The sequence below is a fragment of the Panthera tigris genome, chromosome B1 (genome assembly GCF_018350195.1).
Source record: "Panthera tigris isolate Pti1 chromosome B1, P.tigris_Pti1_mat1.1, whole genome shotgun sequence".
Classification (NCBI taxonomy): domain Eukaryota; kingdom Metazoa; phylum Chordata; class Mammalia; order Carnivora; family Felidae; genus Panthera; species Panthera tigris.
Genome location: NC_056663.1, coordinates 17766812 through 17790591, shown reverse-complemented (window position 1 = coordinate 17790591; position 23780 = coordinate 17766812). Strand labels below are relative to the sequence as shown.

The 23780-nt window shown below is 39.0% G+C and overlaps 1 long non-coding RNA gene across 3 annotated transcripts in view; it reads left to right on the top strand.

Annotated features, from left to right (window-relative positions):
- Window positions 1–23780, top strand: part of LOC122237848 — a 200088-nt gene that overhangs the window by 111184 nt on the left and 65124 nt on the right. The window contains exon 3 of one of the 3 annotated variants that reach the window (XR_006216524.1): window positions 1628–1698. The exons of the other annotated variants lie outside the window; for them this stretch is intronic. This is a non-coding gene — a long non-coding RNA (uncharacterized LOC122237848). The remainder of the gene's footprint in view (window positions 1–1627; window positions 1699–23780) is intronic. 3 annotated transcript variants of the gene reach the window in all.

The window sequence follows — 23780 nt, the reverse complement described above, 5'->3', positions numbered from 1 at the left end:
GTTCCTCCATATGTGTTCCTCTTCATAGAACTGCCTGAGTGTTCTAATGACATGGCAGCCAGCTTCTGTCTGGAAGTGATCCAGGAGTAGGCAAGACAGAAGCCGTGTGGCTTGTATGATCTAGCCTGGGAAGTCATACACCATCATTTCTATATCCTACTGGTTACACAGGTTGCACAAAGACACAGAGACCAGGGGGTGAGGATCAATGGGTATCATCTTCTAGTTTGGCTCTCAGAGATAATTAGTAGGAAGATTGCCTGTATTTATATAAATCATAAATGTAAAGTACCTGGCATGGTGCGGAGCACACAGTAGGCAATTAGAAGATCATTAGCTCCACTTAGACACTCATGCGTTGTGGAACTGTCTTTCATAGTTCTGGAAGATTATCTCTCAGTGCTATCTCTAAAAGTCTGAATTCATCTATAGAATTCATATTGCTTTCTCATTCACTCATTCGTTCGTTCATTCATTCATTCATTCATTCATTCAAGTTTGCTGTCTTCACATCCTGTGGAATTATCCTGACATCTGCCTAAAGTATAAATTCTTGGCACCAACCACGTAGTGAAATAATGACCCCCAAGTTGCTGGCCTATTACCGGGGTGTCAGAATGCTCTATTTCTTGGTGCTGTGTGCAATGATATTATCTTCTAGATTTCCAGAGTAGCCCAGGGTCCAGACAGGGTCTGTCCATGGGCTACTGTCCATGGAGAAGTTGGCCGCCTTCTCCAACCTACTCTGACAGCTGTGACTCTTGCATCATTGCCTTCCATGCCTCCAACATTCTGACATACAGAAAGACATCGTGCCCTCAGCTGGGATGTAGGAGAAGCAGTGTGCTAAAGACCACACAGGTCTAGGCATGACTAATCTAAAGCTATGCAAAATAAAAGCGATAAGGAAGCCAATGACAAGAAATCTTTAACAGAGGACTGAAGACCAACGTGGGAACTTAGAAAAAGAATATCCTTCTAAAACAAACTTCCATCAAACCTGAGATCAATTCGTAGGAAAAGAAGGAACTTTGTAAACCTCACTCCTCTTGACTCTTTACATATTATAAGCTGTTTATGAGACACTTTCCTGTAAGCATTCTTTTGCACATCTGAAGAAACAAATCCTAAGCTTCCCTTGAAGCCAGCACCTGTTCAATTCTGTGTTGCCAGCATGGGTGCCACAGGAGTAAAGGCCTCACTCCAGGGAGTTAGCAGAAGATTAAACTTCAGCCAGAATGTTGGGAGAAGCTGGTATGCTGAGTCAATACCAAGTACTGGCTTTAATTTGATGTTTTCCACGCACGATCAAAATTGTGGTTTTTTTCTAACTGGAGAGCCATTGCCTCCTCTGCCATCTTTCATGGGTTCCCTGTGGAGTGTGTGTTATGCTCTGATATTTGAAACTGATCACGCGGTTTCTATTTCAAGGGTGATAATAAACCCGGTTCAAAAGCTGGGGTTAGCGAAGGTGGCTATTAGCCTTTCTTCTAATATGGTCGATTTATTTTGCCTTGTGGCACAAACTGATTCCCGGTATGATCTGCTGGTAACTTCACTTTAAATATCACCTATCGATGAAGCATGCAGAAGCGAAAGAAAAATTCTTGTCTGAATTTTTTTGTAGGAGGAACTGAAAGAAGTCATCACTCGTTCTTCCCTGATTATTATTACAAATTTTGCCATTAAGGAATTTCAGTAAGTAAATACAGACCTTTTATTATTAGCCACGTAGGGACTAACATGTAAAACTATCTCATTTCTCATTTACTTGCGAAAGTGAAGATCAAGATGCTAAAAAACCTGAAGCCATTTTAATATCTAAATGATTCTTGCCTTTGTGTGATGAAAATAACCTAAGTTTTGGAATTAGATGAGCCAGATTTACTGTCCTGTCTTGGGCAAGTAACTTAATTTCATCCTCAGTTTCTCCATCTGCAAAAAGAACTAAGAATCCCTGCCCTTTCATTCTGTAAAGTGTCAATTAATATCTCCAGCAGCTAGAAGAATCCTAGGTAGATGTGGAATAAAATACAAAACGCCTTCTCTCTCTGAGTGGTCCTTACTAACATACTTAAAGTTTTTAAAAATTCTTCTCGCTTTTGGGTCTAAAGAACCTCAAGTTTTATTCTCTACAACGGATTTGCTTCAAATACTGCATTGGCAAGATGACAGATGAGTACCTACTATCTAGTTGGGAAATCTCTGAACTTCTTATTGTCATCCAAAACTGTAGGTGTAACTTAGATTACATTTTGGCATTAATAAAAATATATACAACCATTGCCCTTTATCTGGCAGTTTTACCAGATGCTTTGTGACCAGTCGACTTATCTGAAGTGGAAGTCCAAATCAATTTCATGTTGCAGTGAAAAAGGTTTGATTTTCAGAGTGATTAGTCAGCTGGAAAAATTATGAAACACAAGACTTGGGTGAGAAAGAGATTGGATCCTTCTCATAAATTCCCTGTTGCCAACAAAATCGACATGTATGTGATATTAGAACTATGTTTTGATACACGTTACCTGTTATCAGTCATTATATACATGGTTCTCTGTCTCCAAAATTAGGATTGCAAATGTATCAAACTGGGACCCGATGGGAACATGACACCCTAGGTTAGCTTGTCCTTAGAGTTAACTAAGGGGAATTTTGGTTTTCAGGGGGTGAGAATAAGTATGCACTGAGGTAACTTAGAGCAACATTGCAGAAGTGGGCATATGCTGGATCAGTACAGTTTTGTCCAAGTAGAAGCCCAAACCTCTTATGTCTTGCTATTGTGCTCTTTTGGGGTTGGGAGGAAGAGACATGATTCTTTTAAGAATTTTAAAAATAATGTTGAAAACAACTCGAAGCTCCAGGAGACTCAGGGATGTGGTAATGGTCCCTCCAGGATGAAGCAGTGAAAGCTGAATCTTTAATGAAAACAACTGAGATGAGTAACAGTGGTAAAAAGATTCAAGCTTCTGAATGCTTAGTTAAGTTGAAAACATGCAAGACAGACCCTGATGAGGTTTTTATTGGAAAATCTCTCTTGTGATACAGAAAATAATACATATTCAGGGCTATGGCAGATGTATGTGTATTTGGAAATATCCTGATGTGTTTAATGCAAATTCCTAAAATAATATATTCCAAGCATTATATGCATCTCGTCCATGGTAGGTATTTGGATCGAGCAGTGAAACAGAAGTCCTGCTTTGTTCATTATACGAAATCTAATTTTAACAGTAAATGAGCAAAAACAGCTAATGGACATAACTCAGTAAATTGTCATTTTACGCTAATCCTTTGTCATCAGTCTCCTGAGTTTGGTGTGCTTATGGGTGGTTAGAAGGGAGTGGAAAACCATGACCCTCCTTGTGGACCTGCCTGAGGGTCCTGGCCCAGAACTGGTGCAGGTTTGACTTTCCACCATATTCACTTGCTCAGCTGAATCCATGATATTCCCTTCTCCCTAGGCTGTCTGTCTTTCAGAAAGAGTCTGAAGCACTTTTTCTTTCTACATATAAAATTTTATGACTCAGAAATAACTTTAAAGTATAGAGACAGTATGTGTGTTAAAGGGATGGCTTTAGGTGGGGGCGCTACAGGCAGATTTAGCAAAATGTTTATATATCCTAAAATATGATTTTTTTATTAGAAATTGGTTTGACACCTTAAAAGTCTGGGTATGTGGGGCACCAGCAGTGGCTCAGTTTATTAAGCGTCCGACTTTGGACTTTGGCTCAGGTCGTGATCTCACGGTTCCTGAGATTGAGCCCCGCGTTGGGCTCTGTGCTGACAGTGTAGAGCCTGCTTGGGATTGTCTCTCTCTCTCCCTCTCTCTCTGCCCCTTCCCCACTTGTGTACATGTTCACTTTCTCCCTCTCTCTCTCTCTCTCTCTCTCTCTCAAAATAAACATTAAAAAAAGTCTGGGTGTTATGAACTCGTGGTTGGGACTGCTAGAGATAGGCCAATTTTGTTACCTTGGCGTTGGTTCCAGTCAGAACATAGGTAGGATTTTTTTATTGCTTAAACATTTCACCATTCTGTACAAGTTAAGAGCAGAGACTCATCAATTTTATATAAACCAGACACAACTCTGACTCTGGTTCTGCCACTTACTCCGTGACCTCTGACACCTTCCCTCTGTAAGCCTTTGGTCCCTTACCTGGCATATGAGGTTATATGAAGTTATAATAGCACCTATTCCTCAAGTTTTGGGGATTAGGTTAGACGTGTTGCTCGTGCGGTGCGGAGCACAGGGATGTGTGCATATTAAGTTTGCAAAACATATTAGCTTTTCTACTATCATCCTCGGTAGATGTTGGTTTTATTCCTTTCTTTCCTGTGTTAAAGGGATGGCTTTAGGTGGGGGCGCTACAGGCAGATTTAGCAAAATGTTTATATATCCTAAAATATGATTTTTTTTATTAGAAATTGGTTTGACACCTTAAAAGCAGTATTCTGAGTATTCTGAGCAGTATTCTTGCCTTCTTGTCAATACTTTACTCTGTGCAAACTGCTCTTGCAGGTGCTTGTGGGAACCCGAGACCTGAGATCTATGATTCCTGGAGCTTCCTCTCTAGTGGAGGTAGAGATGCATTAAATAATTGCGAAAAGCAATGTGGATGCTAACTGTTAGAACGGAGACGTGAAACTCTTAACTTCGGGAGTATGGGAGGAAGGCCCAGGTGTGTTATTTGCAGGTCCAGTGCAAAACAAAAATGTTAAGCCCTTTGTTCAAACTTTAAGATGGCAGCAGCAGGGCGTTAAAGCAGGTGCAGGCCATTTCTGAGCACAGAGCCCCATGTGGCTGCTGGAGGTCACGCACACATTGGCTCGTCCGGACTGGATGGCCGTACTCACTGCACACAGGAAAATTAGAGAAGGTTTGCCGTTGGGAGATCTAGGAGCTGACGGTACCTTGAAGGATGGAAAGAACTTTGAAATAATGAGAACAGTCCAGACAAAAGAGAAAACTTGTATCAAGTACCAGTAGGATTGTTGTTTTTGTTTTTAAGTGAGACTTATTAGGGCAAAGTGATTTGGCAATCAGGGAGTGAGGGGAGATGGGGAGACAGTAGGCCTAAGTCTGAAGCGTCCACTAAAACGAAGCAAGCCAAGGGCTTTGAGAATAGAAACAAGATCAGATCAAGGTGGAAACATGGCTCTGGTGGCAGAGAGACAAAAGGACTGGATTTCATGAAGGAAGCATGGGCAGCAGGAACTTTCCTGGTGAAAGCAATGTATTCTTTGCAGGGGAGCTGCAATGCTTTTTTTCTATTTCTCTGCCATCCGATGTCTGCTTTCCTCTCCCCCCACCCCACAAGAAGCTACACTCTGTTTCTGTTTTGAAGATGTCTTCAATTATACGATGCCAGACAAAGAGAAACATAATGGAATTTTAACCAGTTGGCTTTTTTTCTCTGAGGACAGCATTTCAGCAACATCTCCATTCTGGTTATAGAAAGAGAGCTTGAAGACACCCAAATGTGCATTAAAAACCTATCACCTTTTCTTGGCCTTTCAAGCAGAATTGTATTCCAGAAACACCATGTCATCTTGTATTCCAGACAGTGCTTTTAAAGACAACATGGGTGAAACCCTTGCCCTATTCATCACCGAATGGAAGTGAAAGTCTGTGCACGTTCTGTGTGTCTGTCTCTCGTCCTGACAAACTGTCTTCAACGGTCGGAAAGTAAAACCTTCTTCCTTCCTTTTCTGTTTTTCTTATAATAACTCAGCCTTGAATCAGAGGTATATGTTCAGCCTCCCAAAAGTGCTTCTGTCATGGAAAGGAGTTCCTTTTGTTCGCTAATTTATCATGTCTTAAAGAAAGCTAAAATGTTCAGGATGACAAGGATAGAATCAGCCATTGTCTGAAAGTGGAGAAGGTACAGAGGGAACTGTATGTCAGTATCTGTAAGAGGCAGGGAATAGCATTTTATCAGTATTGCGGATTCCAACAAGGTGGGAGAAAAGGATGAATATATTTTAATACCAATAGAAAGCATTAAAACTAAACAAAAATTTTAAGGAACTCTCCTTAAGGTAAAATTTCAAAAATATTTTTCTTTTGCTCCTCCACTAAATTTTATTATCTCTGTTACATGAGGCAAATGACTTGAGTCTCTCCAAGCCTCAGATTCCTTACCTGTGAAAAGAATGGATGCTTGCTAAGATCGCTTCACGACTACAACATCAGCATTAACATTCTCTGGCTGGGTGAATCTATTCCTCAGGTGCTTACCTGAGTTGGTAAGATGGGAGGGTCCACATTCCTGCCCAAATACGTGCCCACGAAATTCCCATACCTTTGAGTATGGCATTTACATTTCTATTATCTTTCTCCATCAAGGGTAGTTACCCTTGTTATTTTCTCCAGAATACTGTGCAGATTACAGGTGGTAATTAACATTCCTCTAACCATGTGTAACCAGTGTAGGCCTGAGTCAGAAGCTGCTGGTCAAGCTCAATCAGACAGGAAGAGGGGCACATTCAGAGACGACAAGAAACACGTGCATTTCCAGATCTCTAAGAATGGGGCTGGGCGGCCTTTTAAATTGTAGAGTTTCCTCTGTAGACCTTTTAGAGTTCTAACCAAGATTTTAATAGTTTTCTCATTTTAGTTGCTTTTTAAAAAATATGACCATTCACTTCTTGCATTTCTTATGTCACACACATGCGCGTGCGCGTGCGCGCACACACACACACACACACACACACACAGAATGTCTCATATTTGCAGTGAAATGATTTTGCCATTCGAAACACACATGGCAATAGTAGCTAAGCAGAGTGGCCCCTGGGAAATCTCTACTATCTGGAGTCTGGATTGTGAAAGGGAGCTACATCAAAACCTTATATTGTGCCAGGTAGTGAAATGAATAATGTGGCAGGGAATTTCAAATGGTCCAGGAAGCAAAACCTTCTCTGGGGACCACAGGTGGGGTAGGTGTGAGCTGTGAGAACGTGCATGAATGTGAGAGAGCTGTAGGCATTTGGTGCTTTTCTGGAGAAAGGTCATGGGGTAAGAAGTGAGTGTCTCTTTAGAGCACTTTCCATCCAGCAGTTTTTAGGAAATACCTCCAAGAAGGTATTTCCTAAACTCCCAACTCCTGTCATGGAGCTATGGGAAAGGAGCAGTGAATTCATCGTTAAAGGGCAAGAATGCTATAACTAGTTGTTTAAAAATGCTAATAACCATGATGTCAATGATTCCTTTTCTTTAGATATTCTGATCATTGTAAGATGGGAGTTCAGATAGCTACTGATAAACAATAATAATAGAAGCACGTATCAGTAATGCGCTTTGCAGTCCACACTCACGTGAATTACTTCCCCTCACTTAATGTATATTCCAAGAGGTTTAGTGATTTTCCTTAAGTCAATTAGATAGAGGCAGAGCTAATAGATCCTGCGGGTTGGACTAGAAGAGTCTTACTTTTTGCAGTGTGGTGCTTTACATTTCAGATAAGTGTGGTTTTCCTAGGGGACTCGTCTTTCCATTTTCTTTAAACCCTTGCTTCGTTGTTTCTGTATTATCCTTCTTAAAAATAGTGCACGTCTCAGGGTGCCTGGGTGGCTCAGTCAGTTAAACATCTGCCTCTTAATTTCAGCTCTGGTCCTGATCTCGCAGTTCATGAGGTTGAACCCCGCATCAGGCTCTGCACTGATAGTGCGGAGCCTGCTTGAGATTCTTTCTCTCTCTCTCTCTCTCTCTCTCTCAAAACAAATGAATAAACATTAAAAAATAGCACATGTCTCTTTTAATACATTTTAATAAGAAATTATGCACAAATCTGAATACAATGAAGAGAAATTTGTCTTTGGAATTTCCCTTAAAGATAATAATACATTTGAATTTGCAGTTTTTTTAATTTTGTCTCTTACTGTTTCTACTATGGCTATGTAGTATCTGCACCCCCAACAAAAAAAGAAAAAAAGAAAAAAGAAATGCAAGAATCTTTTCACTTCAAGAATTTGCAGCAGAAGGGATAAAATGGTTCAATCCAAAGAATCACTGATGTTTAATGAACTAAGGTAAATGCACAAAACATGAGTCATGAGTTTTACTTCTAACTCCATTATCGTTTCAACATGGGAATCGTATTTTCACTAGAGTCATTGGATAAATGTGAATTAAAGAAACATCAAAGTGTTTAAAGTTTGTGTTGTGTTTTTTTCTATTTTTTTTTTATTTGAGTATAGTCAGTACACAATGTTACATTAGCTTCAGGTGTGCAACTGAGTGATTTGACAAGTTTGCACTCCTGAGTTTTAAGAATCTACTATAATCTGCATCTTCCTTCCTATTTAAAATTTGTATTCATTTGAAAAGCATGAGCTACCTAGGCTACTTCTCTCCTTTTACCTTTACCATCTTGCTATAAAAGGGTCACTTTCTCACAGTTTATCTCTCTCTTTTGCAATTTGTTTGCAAGACTGAGGCGAGTTCAGTGTGCTAACGAACCTCTGTGGGCATGCGAGGCTGCAGGCGCTGGCCAAGCCAGAAAAGTGCCGGCTCCCTCTTTATTGGCATGTTGCAGCTAATAGATGCTCCTCGGATTTCTTGCTCCTTTTCCAATACAGCACTTTATAATCCTTTCAATTTTCTTGAACTGTTGGGGCTCATTCATTCTTGGAGTGGAGAGAGCTCAGACACAGGCGCATATTATGTCAGTGGTCAAGTCCAAGGAGGAAGTCTTAGAAGAAACCATTTTGAATCGATCTCTTTCTTTTGCGGTCACTATGGCAGTGTTACACCAAAGAGAAAAAAAAAAAGAACAATTTAATCTATTAATAAATTTCAAACATGCAAAAGAACTTCGGTGATAGGAAAAGAACTCAGTCCTGGGTCTACTGTTTACGAACCCTGTGACCAGGACCAGATGTTAAAACCTCTCTGAACCACAGCTTTCTTTTGTATGAAATGGAAAGCAACAAGAATTCCTCAGCAAGATTATATAATAATTACTTAAAATAACACATGTAAAATGTGAGGGACATATTAAAGTCTTGGGATCTTATTGAAGTATCAGATTATTATTAGACTTTTTGAAAAATGGCCATTAAGGGGCACCTGGGTGGCTCAGTCGGTTGTGTCTGACTTCAGCTTAGGTCATGATCTCATAGTCTGTGAGTTCGAGCCCCACGTCGGGCTTTGTGCTGACACCTCTGAGCCTGGAGCCTGCTTCGGATTCTGTGTCTCCCTCTCTCTCTGTTCCTCCCCCACTCATGCTCTCTGTCTCTTAAAATAAAAGTTAAAAATTTTTTTAAGGAAAAAAGTGGCCATTGAGAAATTTTTTTATTATTTTACTATTATTATTTTGTTATTTTCATCTTACTGCTGTTTTAAAATATGCAGCTTTGACATCATCTAAACAGTTTCAAAACAAAGCTATAAGAAGATACACATTCTGCAAAAATAACGTTAATGGTAGGTTGTCTTTATAAATGTCATTTCTTTCTGTCTCAGGTAGTTTCTTTTTTTATGTTGCTTAAATGATTGTTTTACTCTTTTAGTAACATACATGGAAACAAGGTCAATTTTTTTTTTTTTTGGTCAGTCAGGTGTGTTTAGCAGTCTTAGTTTTTGGATCCCTGCTCCTACCAGAACATAAATATAGCCCCAGGGATAGATACTCAAATTGATATGTTTGCATAGCTCCCTTTAGTGATCTGAGGCATATAGAATACACATACAAGGTTTCCCTATGATCCACTCACCTCTTCATGACCCTTGCTCAACAGTGTGCAAGAAAGAGCTGGCTGCCAGGAGGGCCCAGCAATTAAGCCCCAGAGCGCATTTTGTTGAGAAGGGTAAAACGAGGTGTGGAAGTCAGGCTCTTGGTAATTTGCGACCTTGCTCCAAGACCTTAGTACTCAGGAGGCAGACAAAACACCATCCTCTCGCTCTTCTCTTAGCTTTGCAGGCACTGAGGGTAAGAAGCTAGTAAGAACTGCCTTTTTATCTCAAGAAGATTAGCTAGAGTGGATCCAGAGAAGTCAGAGGTCAGAAGGATCAGACAGGGCACTGGAATGCCTCCCTCTGTTACAGGAACTACTGGGCATGTTGTGAGCCAGCCAGTGTTGGCTGTGTTTGTTCCTCATGTTGGCAGGATCTGAGGAGGGCAAATGAGGCAGAGTCAGATGAGGCAAACAAAAGGCTTGTGTCACCATTGTGGCCTGTTACTGATTGGTGCAAAAGAGCTATTGAAAAACACCACCGTGATGTGCAAGAAAAAAAAACAAACAAAAGCCCAGCAAATAGGCTTGTATTGGTTTTTCACGCACAGACATCTGAAGAGAATTAATTTTCACACACTTTAAGTGCTCAAACTGAACTTTGTTTAACCCATAGAAGTCCAGCTTAGTTCCCAAGCACATTTGATCATTTGAATTGTATATACAGATTAGAGCATTTGTTTCCCACTCCTGTGAACATTAAAATAAAGAAAAAGGGGAGAGAGAGAGGGAGAGGGAGAGAGAGAGAGAGAGAGAGAGAGAAAGAGAAAGAGAGAAAGAGAGAGAGAGGTGGATGGAGAGGGGAAGAAAGGCATTCTTGGAACCAAATAAAATCGTTAATGTTAATTTACCCTGGACAGGTCTCAGGTCGGGGGAGAGTGGAAGATAGAAGGAAACAAGAGGAAAAGCAGAGGCCATAAGTTAGATTGTCATTTTTCAATCAGCATAAAACACAGTATTTGAACGCTAAAATGTGCTATCATGTGACACCACAGTCAAAGCCTTTGTGGAGCTCTCCTTACAGCCATGAAGTGTTAATGTATAGAGAAAAGTAATGTAGAAAAAGGAAGGTGCTACCCAAAACCTATCTTCCTTATAAAAACATCACTTTTAGGGAAGTCTACATGACAACCAATATATAAACATCCAGAGGCAGGGGGTTAAATGAACATTTCTTATTCTAGTCCAAATACATGGCATCCTGCAGTCATCTAAAAGTATACATTGGTGAAAATTTTGCAGTATAGAAAGGATATTTCCTCTTTAGAAGGAAGCATATTCTTTATTTTTAGACGCCCAGGCTGCAGAACTGGTTTATGATCAGGGTTTGGAAAAACTCATCAGGAGACGGTCTCATCAGGTTACTACGCCTCGGTCTGGCACAAAGCAGTGTCAAGGCTATATCCTAAGATTAATAAGATTCTCCCAGAATTGCAGGACTGAAAACTGGAGAGACCACGTTAATTGGGTGTACCCTATCCATGAGGCATGACATCCTCACAGCTCTTCAAGTTTGGGGGATCCATCTTGGATGTCAGGGGAGGGCCGAGAGCACACGCTGAGCAGAGCAGAGGGGGACTTTCAGGGGTTCGTGTCGAATATCTGCCATGCGAGAGCATAGCCCTGCACAGGGTGTGGGATTCTTTCAGGGATTTTAAACAATGTGCAAGACTTCCTAAATGCCCAATTTACTACTGAAGAACGATTTGGCTTCTGGAAGTAATTTAGTTGGTAAATAGGGGATGATCCTCGGGATATAGGTAGTCTGTAATTTGGGGCTAGACTCCATGGCCCAACATAGCAATTCCTCCGTAGTTTATAATTTTTGCTTCCAGTCTTGAACTGGATAGAGTACAAATGTAAGAAAGCAAATGACTGCTTTTTCTTTCTAACCTTCTAAATACTTCATCTGGATTTGGGTAACTTTTTGAATTTTCATTGTTTTAGGAAAGATACTATTAATCTTAAGTTATTTTTTCTTCTGTATGTCACTCATCAGATTGGCACAAAGAATTTCCATATTTTTCATATCATTTTATAAATTTATCATATGTGTGCATGTATATGCATTCACGTGAATTATTTATATTTGTTTATTAGTCACTGATTGTTGTAATATAATATTTGCACTTTAAAAAGAAACTTTCTATGTGGGCAGAATCATATTAAGTCTGAAAAAGTCATATACCCTCCATGAACAATGTTTCAATTTTTGCTAAAGAGAATATGGAAAAAAGTCAAGTGAATCTTCAATAGGTACAATAGTGTTGTACTTATGAACACAAAAAGACTTCATAAAATCAACACTGGCTCAGAGGGCGGAAGGTTGTGTTAATACTATTCATATTCTTATGCAACTTACTGAAAACTTTTTATCATGATGTTAAGTACCCATACAGTTGTAAAGTATCAAATCCTTAGAAAATGCTAAATTACAGAAAAATAATAACCCACAAAAAATTATGTATTATTTGAGGTTTGGAACTGAAATGAAATGTAAAATTTTTAACAACCACCTACAAATTTTCAAAGCTGCCACACAATTGTAAAGTGAGATGAACTGTCTGAAAAGAAATAAAAAATTAAAGACAAAACTAAGGCAGGTATGTTCTCCAAGAAAACAATTAAAGGTAAAACTGGTATTTTTTATACAAAAACTGACCTCTTATTTTCGGTACAGCATAAATGGCTTGTGGAATATAGTGACTGTCGCTCTCCTGCACCACACGCGCGCGCGCACACACACACACACACACACACACACACATTTCCTCCAGAAATGCATGGGGCTGTGAAGATTTTTCTTAATTGATGTGAAGAAGCTAAAACAACTAGAATCCACAGCCTGTCTCCATTTATGTATAAACCTTACATTTGGTGAAGTTAGCAGTTTTGTTGATCACGTCATCAGCATAATGAAACAGTTGGTTTATTGAGCACTTCAAGTAATGGAGCCATCATTAACTGTAGCAGGGAGGGTATATATAGATTACAGATTCCATTACTATTTGTATTTGAGAACAACAAGTTTTTGTAAGTTATAGTTCTCATGGTAAATGTTAAACCAAGTGTAGTCTTAAAAATATTAATATGGCATAGTATTATGGTATCGAAGGGAAACACAGAATTTCATCAAAGTAATGCTTTTGATTTCAAGAATTCTGTCTCACCAAGATAACTTCTTCAAGTCTTTAATGAAGGAAGCTTAGCATTTCCCTTGATAATTATCCATAGAGTCTAACAATAGCTCTGTTCAAGAGCTTTTGTTACATGTAATAAAAGAGTTACTCGAATTTTTACCAGTTTTGCCCAGAAGAGAAAGCATTGATTCCCATTCTTCAAATGCCTTAAAAGGCCTTCAGGTAAATATTTCTCTTCTGACAAGTGTGAGGATAGTCTATGAACTTGATCTGGTGTTCACACAGGGATTCAATTCAAATGGGTTATGTTAGGTTATCGCAGTGGGGAAGGGAGGAGAATCCCACATAAATTACAAATCATGATCAAATTAGTCACATGTAACATGAAACAATTTGCCAGATGAAAAATGGACTGCCATCAGTATAGTTGTCTGGGTTATATAATTATATCAGTGTAAATAGAATTAAAACCAAGCATCTCTGTATTACTCCCCACTAACAGGGGAGCATTTACAGCTGTAGGGGGTGGTTCCAAAGGCATTAAGATGTGATTTTGTCCAGAGTTCCCAGGGACACCTGAGTGTTGCCAGGGGTTCATGTCTTCTCTGATGGGATACCTAAGTGGTACAAATGGAAGCAAAGTTAAAATGCCATTCAATTATTAACTACACTAAAGCACAAAACCTAGATGTTCGGTAAACTGAACTGAGCAGGTGGGTGGCTTAAATTAGACCCAAGTAAAATCTGTTCTTCCCCCAGGAATGAATCGTACCACCAGATGGCCACAAGAAACTAAGGCAAGCACTGCTCACATGTGAAGGAAAAAAGAGGACAAAAGTAGATATCTGTTGGCTTTCTTGTCTAGCCAGCTTTATGGAGTAGGAAACCAATGAGACACGCTTATTTAATAAGTAAATGTGGCCAATCAAGCATTCCCTAACTCTGAGCCAATGAGGTTAGTAATCCATCTACTTGTCGGAGAACAGAGAAAGTAGTGGATAGAGGGGCAGGAACCTTACCTCATCCCTTGAAGAACCATGGAGTGTTGGAGAATTCAGGTCCATTCTCTGTCACTAACTGTATGACACTCTGCAAAGACAGATGAAAGGGCCAGCCCCCCTGCGAGAGACCCAGGCACAGCCCAAATGTTACATGTCTTTTCTGCAACAGCTAAAGGCAGTAACAGGAAACTCCAGACAAGGACTCCCAGCCATCTCAGGAGACTCCCCAACAATGAAACACCAGGGCAATGATCTAGAGTTGGAATTCTTTGCTCTGTGTGTAGAAGTTCTACTAAATATAACAACTTCAACAGCATTTCCTGGTGCCATCTGCTAGATTGCATGTTCTTTGAAAGGAGGTTTTATTCCCTTTTTTTTCACATTTTTTCCAGCTTTATTAAGGTATAACGGACACAATTACAAGATATTTAAAGTGCGCACTGAGATGATTTGATGTACGAGTACTTTGTGAAAGGATTTCCTCCTTCTAGGAATTATCTATCACTTCCTATATTTATCTCTTTTTTAAATTATTTTTTGAGAGGAGAACATTTAAGTTCTATTCTTTTAGCACGTTTCAAGTCTACAATACAATGTTACCACCTCTAGTTACTTAAGGTTTACTCTGCGTCTTCAGCAAGTGCCTGATTGCAGCTTTCAGTAAACAATCAGTAGTTGTTGAATGATTGTGTCGTGCATGCGATCTTCATAATACCTCATTTCTACTTTCTTCTCCACGCGTCTGAACCTCTACCTCCTACCTCACATGTCGTGTTTTCATAACACTAAATTGCTTGCCGTTATTGAGAAATGCTATGCTGTGTCCTTTGATATGGTTTCTTCTGATCCTAGATCTACCTGGATAACCTTTTATGCTCCCCTTCCTTCTGAGCCTGGATGATTTATTAGACCTTAACTCTGGCATCCTCCTTCCAGGAAACCCTCCTGAAAATCTAGGCTATGCTAAATCTGCCTGCACTGAGCTCCATTACACTCTGGGTTCCCTCTGTAGTAATGCCTTCAATGTTATATTGAAATGATCTGGTGTGGGCCGACTCCACAGCCCCCTATGTTCACACACCTATGTTCACATTCCTTTAGGGGAAGACCCATATTTTATTCCACATTGAATCCCATCTCCAGGTAAGGTGACTAACAAATAAATGCTTCTTGGATGAACCTATTTTTAAACTTTATCCTTCAAATAACAGAGATTTCAAGGGTATTAAACATTAAAGTGACATGGTCAATTCTGTGCTTCTAAATAACCACTTAGCAGCTTTATGGAGGTTGGATTGTAATAGAGCCTACTAAAGCCTAATAAGAAGATGAGACTCTACTGTCAAGCAAGCAAGAGATGCTGAACAAGGGCAGTGGCCAGTCTTTAAGAATCAGTAGGGGGTGGGGGAAATCAGGAGAAGCTGGTAAAATGGCACAAACTTTCAGCTCTAGGATGAATATGTTAGATCTGAGGATATAATATATCACCTGATTACTACAGTTGGTACCACTGCATTGTACAATTGAAATTCACTAAGACACCAGAGCTTCAATATTCTCACCAAAACCAAAAGGGCATGGGATAAATATGTGGGGTGACGAATGCATTAAATAACTCATGGGGGGATTATCCTTTCACAGTGTAAATCAGATCATCACACTGTCGTTTAAAACATCTTACAATTTTGTTTGTTAATTATGTCTCATTAAAGCTGAAAAAAAAGATCAGTAAGACAGGAAGGCCAAGCTGAAATGGTTCTAACAGGGAAGTTGAACCCAAATCAGAGAGGAATCTTAAGATGGCAAAGTTTTCTGATTGATGAACTGAGTGGGCAGTAGAACCACCTACAACAAGCAAAATGATGTATGATGAGGCCATTAGTGTGGTGCAATTCAGTATGCATAAACTTTGAGTTCTGTCAACCTCCCCTCTAAGTGAAAGAATGTTCTAGTTTGTTCGTTCCTATTCCTGCATTAGCTAATGTTGATTTTACTTATTTGTGCGTTCTGGAATACTTACCAATAGTATGAAATGAGAATTTAAGTATTTTTTATTTTTTCTACCTGTATTCCTTTAGTCTTTCATATTCATTCTGTGTAATTTGGAAAGCAACCAATATAGGAGAGAATATTTTTTTATATATTTTACTGTCTTAAAAGATACTACGCTCTCTTAGTAATCAATTTTGCACATTTACTTCAATTGTGGGTATTGATTTATAAATTTTATGAACCCTTATCTCAATATCTACATAATTCCACATAATTTTTAATTGCTTCAGATGCCATCATTTAATTGAGCTTCATTCCGTGACTAGATAATGGTTATTGAGAAAATCAGAATAAAAAACAAATATAAAATTCAAAACATTATGCTAATGTAATATGTTTTTTCCTGTGCAGAAACTTGGATATACACCAAAGGGAAAAAAATCTAATAAAACATTTTATTTAAAGTGGAAGAAAAACTCTTAAATATTATCAGGATGATTGAAATTCTGGTCCATATTAGACCTATTCTATTTACCATTAGAATCAAATTTTGAAAGGGGTAGTTTATGAATATGAAATTTCAAGCTATAATCCATGAAGATTTCCTGAGTCTGCTGATATATGGAAATATAGTAATGAATAAGAGCATAGGACTTGAATTCAGAAATGCTTGCTCAAATATTTCCATTCTGGGGGCACCTGGTTAAGCATCCAACTCTTGATTTTGGCTCAGGTCATGATCTCACAGTTCATGAGTTCAAGCCCCATGTTAGGCTCTGTGCTGATAGCAAGGAGCCTGCTTGGGATTTTCATTCTCTCTCTCCCTCTCTCTCTCTCTCTCTCTCTCTCTCAAAATAAACAAACATTAAGTTTCTTAACCTTTCTGATCTTCATTTTCTCCAACTGTAAAATGAGAAGAAAAGTTGAATTAGTTAAGACTTCATAGGATGAGGGTTTTAGAAATGCAATTCAAATTAGTGTTAGGTGCAAAAAAGGAATTTACGCTCATGAGTTATTGAAAAGTGCTAAAGATGGTAAGTGCTAACCGACTCAAATGGCATCCATGTGCTCAAACAATAGCTCTTCCTCTGTTTCTTTGCACCATTCATGACTATTTTCCCTAGGTTAGCTTCATTCCCAGTCAGTAGCCAGGTCTTATGAACATGGTTACAAAGTGGCTAGCTCATTTTTTTTTTTTTTTTTTTTTTTTTTGGTACTATGAGCTATAACATCCCATAAAATTCCAGAACTGTCAGAGAAAAATATAGCAACTTCCTACTCTTAAATTCCTAGAAACAATTAGTCATGCTTTGATCATGCTTTTGATTAATTAGCCTGAGCTAATTGTGGTTTCCAGGGAGGAGGACTTTGTCCAGGTCATGGGTCCAAAGGGTCCAGCCTTTGGTCCAGGAAAGCAAGATCAATTCCACCCAATCACAGGGTTCCAGCAGAATTACTGCAGAATAAGGAAGGGATGCTCTCTCAAGGAGGGGATAATTGGAAAAAAAAACAAAAAACAAAACACTTTCCATTATAATACATAAGGTAAATTAGATGATATTAAGAGAAATAAAAGACATAAGAAAACTCAATAGATGTGGATTTTTATTAATTATTGGAATAAAATGTTAATATAATCATGGACTAGCCTTAGTTTCTGCCTACAGACAAGAAGTCTATTTATTCCTGACCAATTCTTGGGCCTTTACTTTACAGGTTAAAGATAAAGATGAAAGATGTATTGTTGGAGAATTAAGGAGAAGAAATAGGGCTCATGTATTATACAGATATTTATTGAGTTCCTACGTTGTGTGAGACAGTTCTAGGTCCTGGTGAAACTAAACATATGAGGCCCCACTCTTGTGTACTTGTGCAAACAAAATCATTTCAGACATGATCAGAAGTTCCTAGGAAAGTAATACAGAATAATGATGTTAAAAATTACCTGGGAATGAATTCTATTAGATTGGGTGATCTGAAGAGGCCTTGGCAAAAAGGAGATAAAACAATGATGTGAAACAGTCAGTACCTATTAGCTGGAATGTAGTGGATGAGAGACAGAAAAATTGAGGTGAGTGGAGAGAGAATAGGGTGCGTGTAGGTTATGATGAAGGATTTCAACTTTATTAATTTGAATCTAAAGGCAATTGAAGCCCCGGGAAGATGTTGAATAGGAACAAAATGTGATCTGCTTCAGGTTGCTAAGAAATCATGCTTTTGTTTTTTTAATGATTACTTATGGCAAATTTTTGCATCCCATGCTGTGATGAAAGTGACATGGAATATGAAGATCACAGTAGAGGTTAAAAGAAAAATGGATCAATACCAGGTATATTTTGGAGATAAAGTTGACAAAACTCAGCATGGGGTTAGATATGGAAACTGAAGCTAATTGAAGTGCCAACATTAGCTTCTAGGTTTTAGTCTTGAGCAACAGGGTGGATGGAAAGGTAAGAGCAGAAATAAATTAGGTGATAAAACCAACAAGAGTTTTCTTTGGGCTCTGCTAAATTTGGGTTCCCTGTTAGAGAAGGAGGTGGTGATGTCAAATAGGTGATCACATGATTCTGGAGAGGTTGGGCTGAAAATATAGATGTGAAAGTCATGAACATATAGACGGTATTAAAACCTTAATGATATGTACAGGGCATAGCACCAAACTCTGAGATCCACATATTAAGGTGCTGAGCACAGAAGGAAAAGACAGTGTAGACACTGAAATACATAGGTATCAGTGAAGTAAGAAAAAGAAAGCCATGGAATTGTGATGCTTTGGAGAACTTTTTAAAGAAAGGAGTGATGAATGATGTCACATATTTCTGAGAGAGAAAATTCAGCAGTGTTAGAGAATTGACCATTGGCTTGCATATCATGAAGGTCACTGGTGACCTGAACAAGAGTAGTTTCGGCAGATTGGTGGTAATGGAAGCCCAAACGGAGTGGGGTGTGAAGACAGTGTGGATGGAGACGAGGGGAACTAGGACAGTAGTTGTAGGGAGATATGGGTCTGTATGCCCAGAGCAGGGTTTTCTTAAGCCAGGAAATACTAAAGCAAGTGGATGGTAATAATCCAGAAGAGAATGTAACACTGAAATGCAAAACACAAAACAAAACAAAGACAAGGAGAATTATTTGCAGGATAAAATCCTCAAAGTGGAAAAAGATGAGATTCAGGACACTGGTGAAGGACCTGCCTTTGATGGGAGCTGGAGTCCTTCATCCACCATCACAGGAGAGAAGGGAAGGTGGGACATGTGGATAAAGATAGAAATGTTTCGACGGATTTAATGGTGGGAAAAAAAGTTGCCTTCCGAGAACTTCTGTTTTCTCAACTAATATGTGAAAATGTCATTCACTGAAATCTTAATGAGGGGATATTAGAGGTAGCAGAGAAAGAGGAAAAGTCATAAAACTGTTCTTTCAAAGAGTGAACAAGGAAGCTATACAAGGGAAGGTGCTGGGATTAGCGGCAGGTGGACTGTCAGGTGGCATCATGGTCATGGATCTAGACAGAGCTCAGGAAGTCAGTGTAAGATAGTTGGGTTTAACCCAAGTCTGGGATTTTGCTGGTAAAAACAATGTTGCCAAGGAGTAACAAGGAAGTCAAGGCTGTTTTCAAGGGATTAATTAGATTTATAGTCCATGTAAATTAAAACATGAAAGGAGAAAAGGTAGACACGGTGAGGATTATGGATGATTTACAAAGTGGTGGAGTCAATGAAAACCGAAAACTGTTGGCATGAAAGGAAATAGTAGGTTCTGAAGAACTAAGGAGGAGAAGATTAGAGTCGATGTGGGCTGGATTTGGTGAGTTTGGAGAGAGGAAGAAAAGTCTAGGTGACAGCACTGTATGTGAGATTGGGGAAAACAATGATAAATAAGGATTTTAGGAGGGCTTGTCTATCATGAGGAAGGAAAGGAAATCTTCCTTGACATTTTTTTTGAGGCACCTCTTCAAAGATTTACAACTGCTTTACAGGTGTGTTTTGGAGTGGGATTGGCTTTTCTTTGAACATGACCCTGCTCTGAGAGTATGCCTGTCTGAACTACACAGGGGATTCTCACTCTTTATAATTGTCAGATCTTCATCCTATCTCCATAGCAGCGCAGGTGATCTTTTAGAAGAGAGGTCAGCAAACTATTCTGTACATGAAGTTTTACTGGAACACAGCCATGTTCATTCATTTATGTGTCACCCATGGCTACTTTCACACCACAGCTGCAGAACTGAGCAGAGACAGTGGTGCCCACGTGAGAGAGTCCACTAAACCTGAAATATCTACTGTCTAGTTCTCACAGAAAATATGAGCCTATCTCTGAGAATAGATATGCATAGATCAAATCATGTGGCTCCCTCCAGTGACTTCCAATAAAACCCAAATTTGTTGGCCGAGCTGTCTCTCCATACTCACCCCCCTCCTCCAACTCTCCCTCCCAGCCAGCTTATGAATCCACAGTTCCATAGCTGCCTTCTGTGCCTCAACCACAACAAGTGCCTTTCTGCCACTGTGCCTCTGCCATAACTGGTTTCTGGGGCCAAGAACTCTCCCATCCTGGATGCTGGTGTGGCTGTCTCTTCTCACCATTCAAACTTCAACCTCTCTGTCCCCTCCCAACAGAGAGAGATCTCTGGCACTGCATGTGATACTTTCCTTCAGAGTACTTACAACTATTGCGTACTTATTTGTTTGTTTGTGTATTTTCTGCTTCTCTCCATGAGAATGTAGGTTCTGTTAGGATGGAGCCCATGTTTGTTTTGTTTTTTCACTGCTTTGTAAGCCCCCATAGAACGTAGAGCCTGGCACAGAGGAGGTGGTCATCAATACTGGTTAAATGAAAGAAAGCAAGAATAAAAATAATAAAGTGCTAAGCACTTCAGAATACTGTAGTATGTATCTTTTTTTCATAATACTGCTTCATCTTCTAAGGAGTTTGTCCTGACTGCCTTAACTTGGGGCTTCATATGTTGTACACAGGCTTTGGAACCACCCTGAATTATAGCTCTGCCCATTCCCAGATGTCTGATCTTTGATAAAGTACTGAACCTATTTCAGTCTCTCCATTTGGAAAATATAAATAATATAGTAGCAATCCCAGAGCACTGTGAGAATTAAACAAATTTATGCATCCTAGGGCTTCAAAGTAAACCCTTTAACTAAGGGCTTATGGTGACCCCTGAACAAGTAAGTCATGGCTGTTTTCATCACTTTCTTCTCTTTCTTCTCCTTCTCCTTTTCCTTCTTCTCCTTCTCTTTCTCCCTCTTCTCCTCCCCCTCCCCATCCTCCTCTCCCTTTTCCTCCTCCCCTCCCCCTCCTTCCCCTCTCCTTTTCCTACTCCCTTCCCCCTCCCCCTCCCCCTCCTCCATCTTCTTTCTTTCTTTCTTTCTTTCTTTCTTTCTTTCTTTCTTTCTTTCATTCTTTTTCCCCGCCTCCTCCTCCTCCTCCTTCATCACCATCATCATCATCATCATCATCAACAATATCCCCAGACCGACCATCTACTGCCAGGAAGTCATTGTCACATAAGAATGTGGAAGCATCTTCCATGTCAAACTTCACATCATAAGGCTGAAGTGGGGTTTGCTCCGAGAAGGCACAGTGGTGCGTGATTATGATTTTCAGTCTTACCTGAGTGCTAAGAAGGATAACTTCAGCAGGATTCGGGCATGCCATTTTACTTATTTTGATCTTGAGTTCTTCATTTGTAAAATAGATTATTTCTGAGGTTTTTCCAGTTTTAAAAGTTTATGATTCTTTTGTAACCACAAATCCCCAATGTAATACAAACAGAGGAAAAAGCTAAAAATTAATTTCTTACATAATTTTCGACAACTTCTAACTTTTTAAAAGGTGTAAAACATGACACAGTTTTTATTTTCATCCCGATTTATATTATCAACATTTTTGAGTGTCACAGATTTTTTTTCCTGTAAATGAAGTGCAATCCTCCTCTGTTTCATGAATTGGGAAAAGGATGTTAAATTACTTTTCCAAGGTTGTTATAAAATTTCTTTAAGAAGACCTGGGATTTAAAAAAAAAAGGCTGCTTATTCCAAGTTTCTTGTCAGTTCCCTGAGTTAGCTTTCATTCTCTCTGGCACCCACAGAACAGTTAACTTGGTAACACGCTCCTTTCAAAAAGTGTAATCCTGGATGAAATAACAATACATGACTCCGAAGAGGTTTCAAAGTACCAAGTATACTTTCTGGATTATAAACTCCTGGAAGAATTTACTTCGTATAGACCACAAAATATATTCAAGTTAGCTAATAAAGAGCCAAAAGTTTTTTTTTTTTCACACCAGGAATTAAGTATCAAGGGGGAATTATAAAATGTAACCATTGCAGAAACCTCTTACTTTGCATTCAATGGCTGTGGCTCCTTCCTGTGCAATTCATCATGTAGATAACGGTTTAAAGGGCTGTAAACACTTGTCCTAAGATAATTATTCTAGATTTTTTGGTTTTATTTTCCCATTTAGATTTCAATTAGCATCAAGAGAACAGACATTTGAAAACAGCTAGCAAGAGATCATTTTCATATGCCATAAATCACATATATAAAAGTAGCATTTATCAAACATATTTGTGCTGTTAAAAGAAACTGCATCTAAAGAACAAAAAACTTAACTTTTGTCAGTTTCTTTTCAATCGCTAAAGAAAGGACTAAGAATAACAGATTAGATACAAATAGAGAGGTAGGTAGCCGATAGATGAATTTGCCTCACAGCATAACTATGTGATCATGATGATAAGGTGGATTATTTTTATGAGCTTTACTCTCTTTTAATGAATATGAAAATATTAATGTTACAAATCCAGTGAGGTGTATTAATACCATTTCCTGGCTCTTGGTAATTTTTGTCCCTTTGAAACTTGGAGGAGGAGTGGAGAAAATAGTAAATCCTCCTTGAAATGTACATATCACTCATGTGCCTGAGATGCCAATAGTCTTAAGGCCCAGGTAACTTATAGGAGTGTCATACTTGGTGTGACAACTGTCCACCTGAATGGAATCTCTATATCATTTATTTTTTTGGAAAATCAAATGAAATCAATTTAAAACAAAACAAAACAAAAGCTATACTTTCCAATCTTGCAGCCATAATGTATCAAAGGGACATTTTCTTAGAAGAAAAGAAAAATCAATAGGCATATATTCTGCAGTATGTGAATCACAAAGCCCTGTATTTCCACAGTTTAACGCCATCTCTCAATGTCCTACAATGGGTGTTTGTCATTGTCACAGTCAGGAGGCTCTTCAAATAGAGACATATTCCAGAATCCTCCAGGAGATAGATTTCAATAGCACTTTGAGCAATTTATGCAACCAGTTTCCCCACTTAGCTGGGAAAGAAGCCATCAACAGAGGGTCGCTAAAGGGGCTTCTGGGTCTTTGGTGGCCTAATTGACTTTCACTTTGCCCTACTGGAGAGTAAATAACGTCCTCACAAATGTCCTACCTGTTTTCATTCCTCTCTCCTCTCTTCTTTGTCTGTTCTTTTCCTCCCTATCTTTGTAGTTCCCTTGCTTCTTACACTTACTCCTCGACCTCCCCAACCCACCTTTCTTGTTTGCAGTAGAAGATAAGAGGATATGATTTAGAAGTGGAAAATATGAATAGGCAGGCATACCACTCAGATACTTTTCTTTTCTCCAACTTCTGACTGGATCATCTCTTTGAGGGTGTAATACATTCAGCAGAAGTTGTATGGTGATGCACAGTGTTAATAGGAACATTTTTGCTCCAATCAAGTTCCGATCACGGTTTGGGGAATTTGTAAAATAAGGCTTATCTCCTGTTTGTTACTTTCCTAGAGAAAATCCACAGTTTACCTAACATGGTAAGATCAGAACTAAAAACACCAAATTATAGCTTTTGTATATAAGCTCTGTGAGCTAATACGTGAAGGCA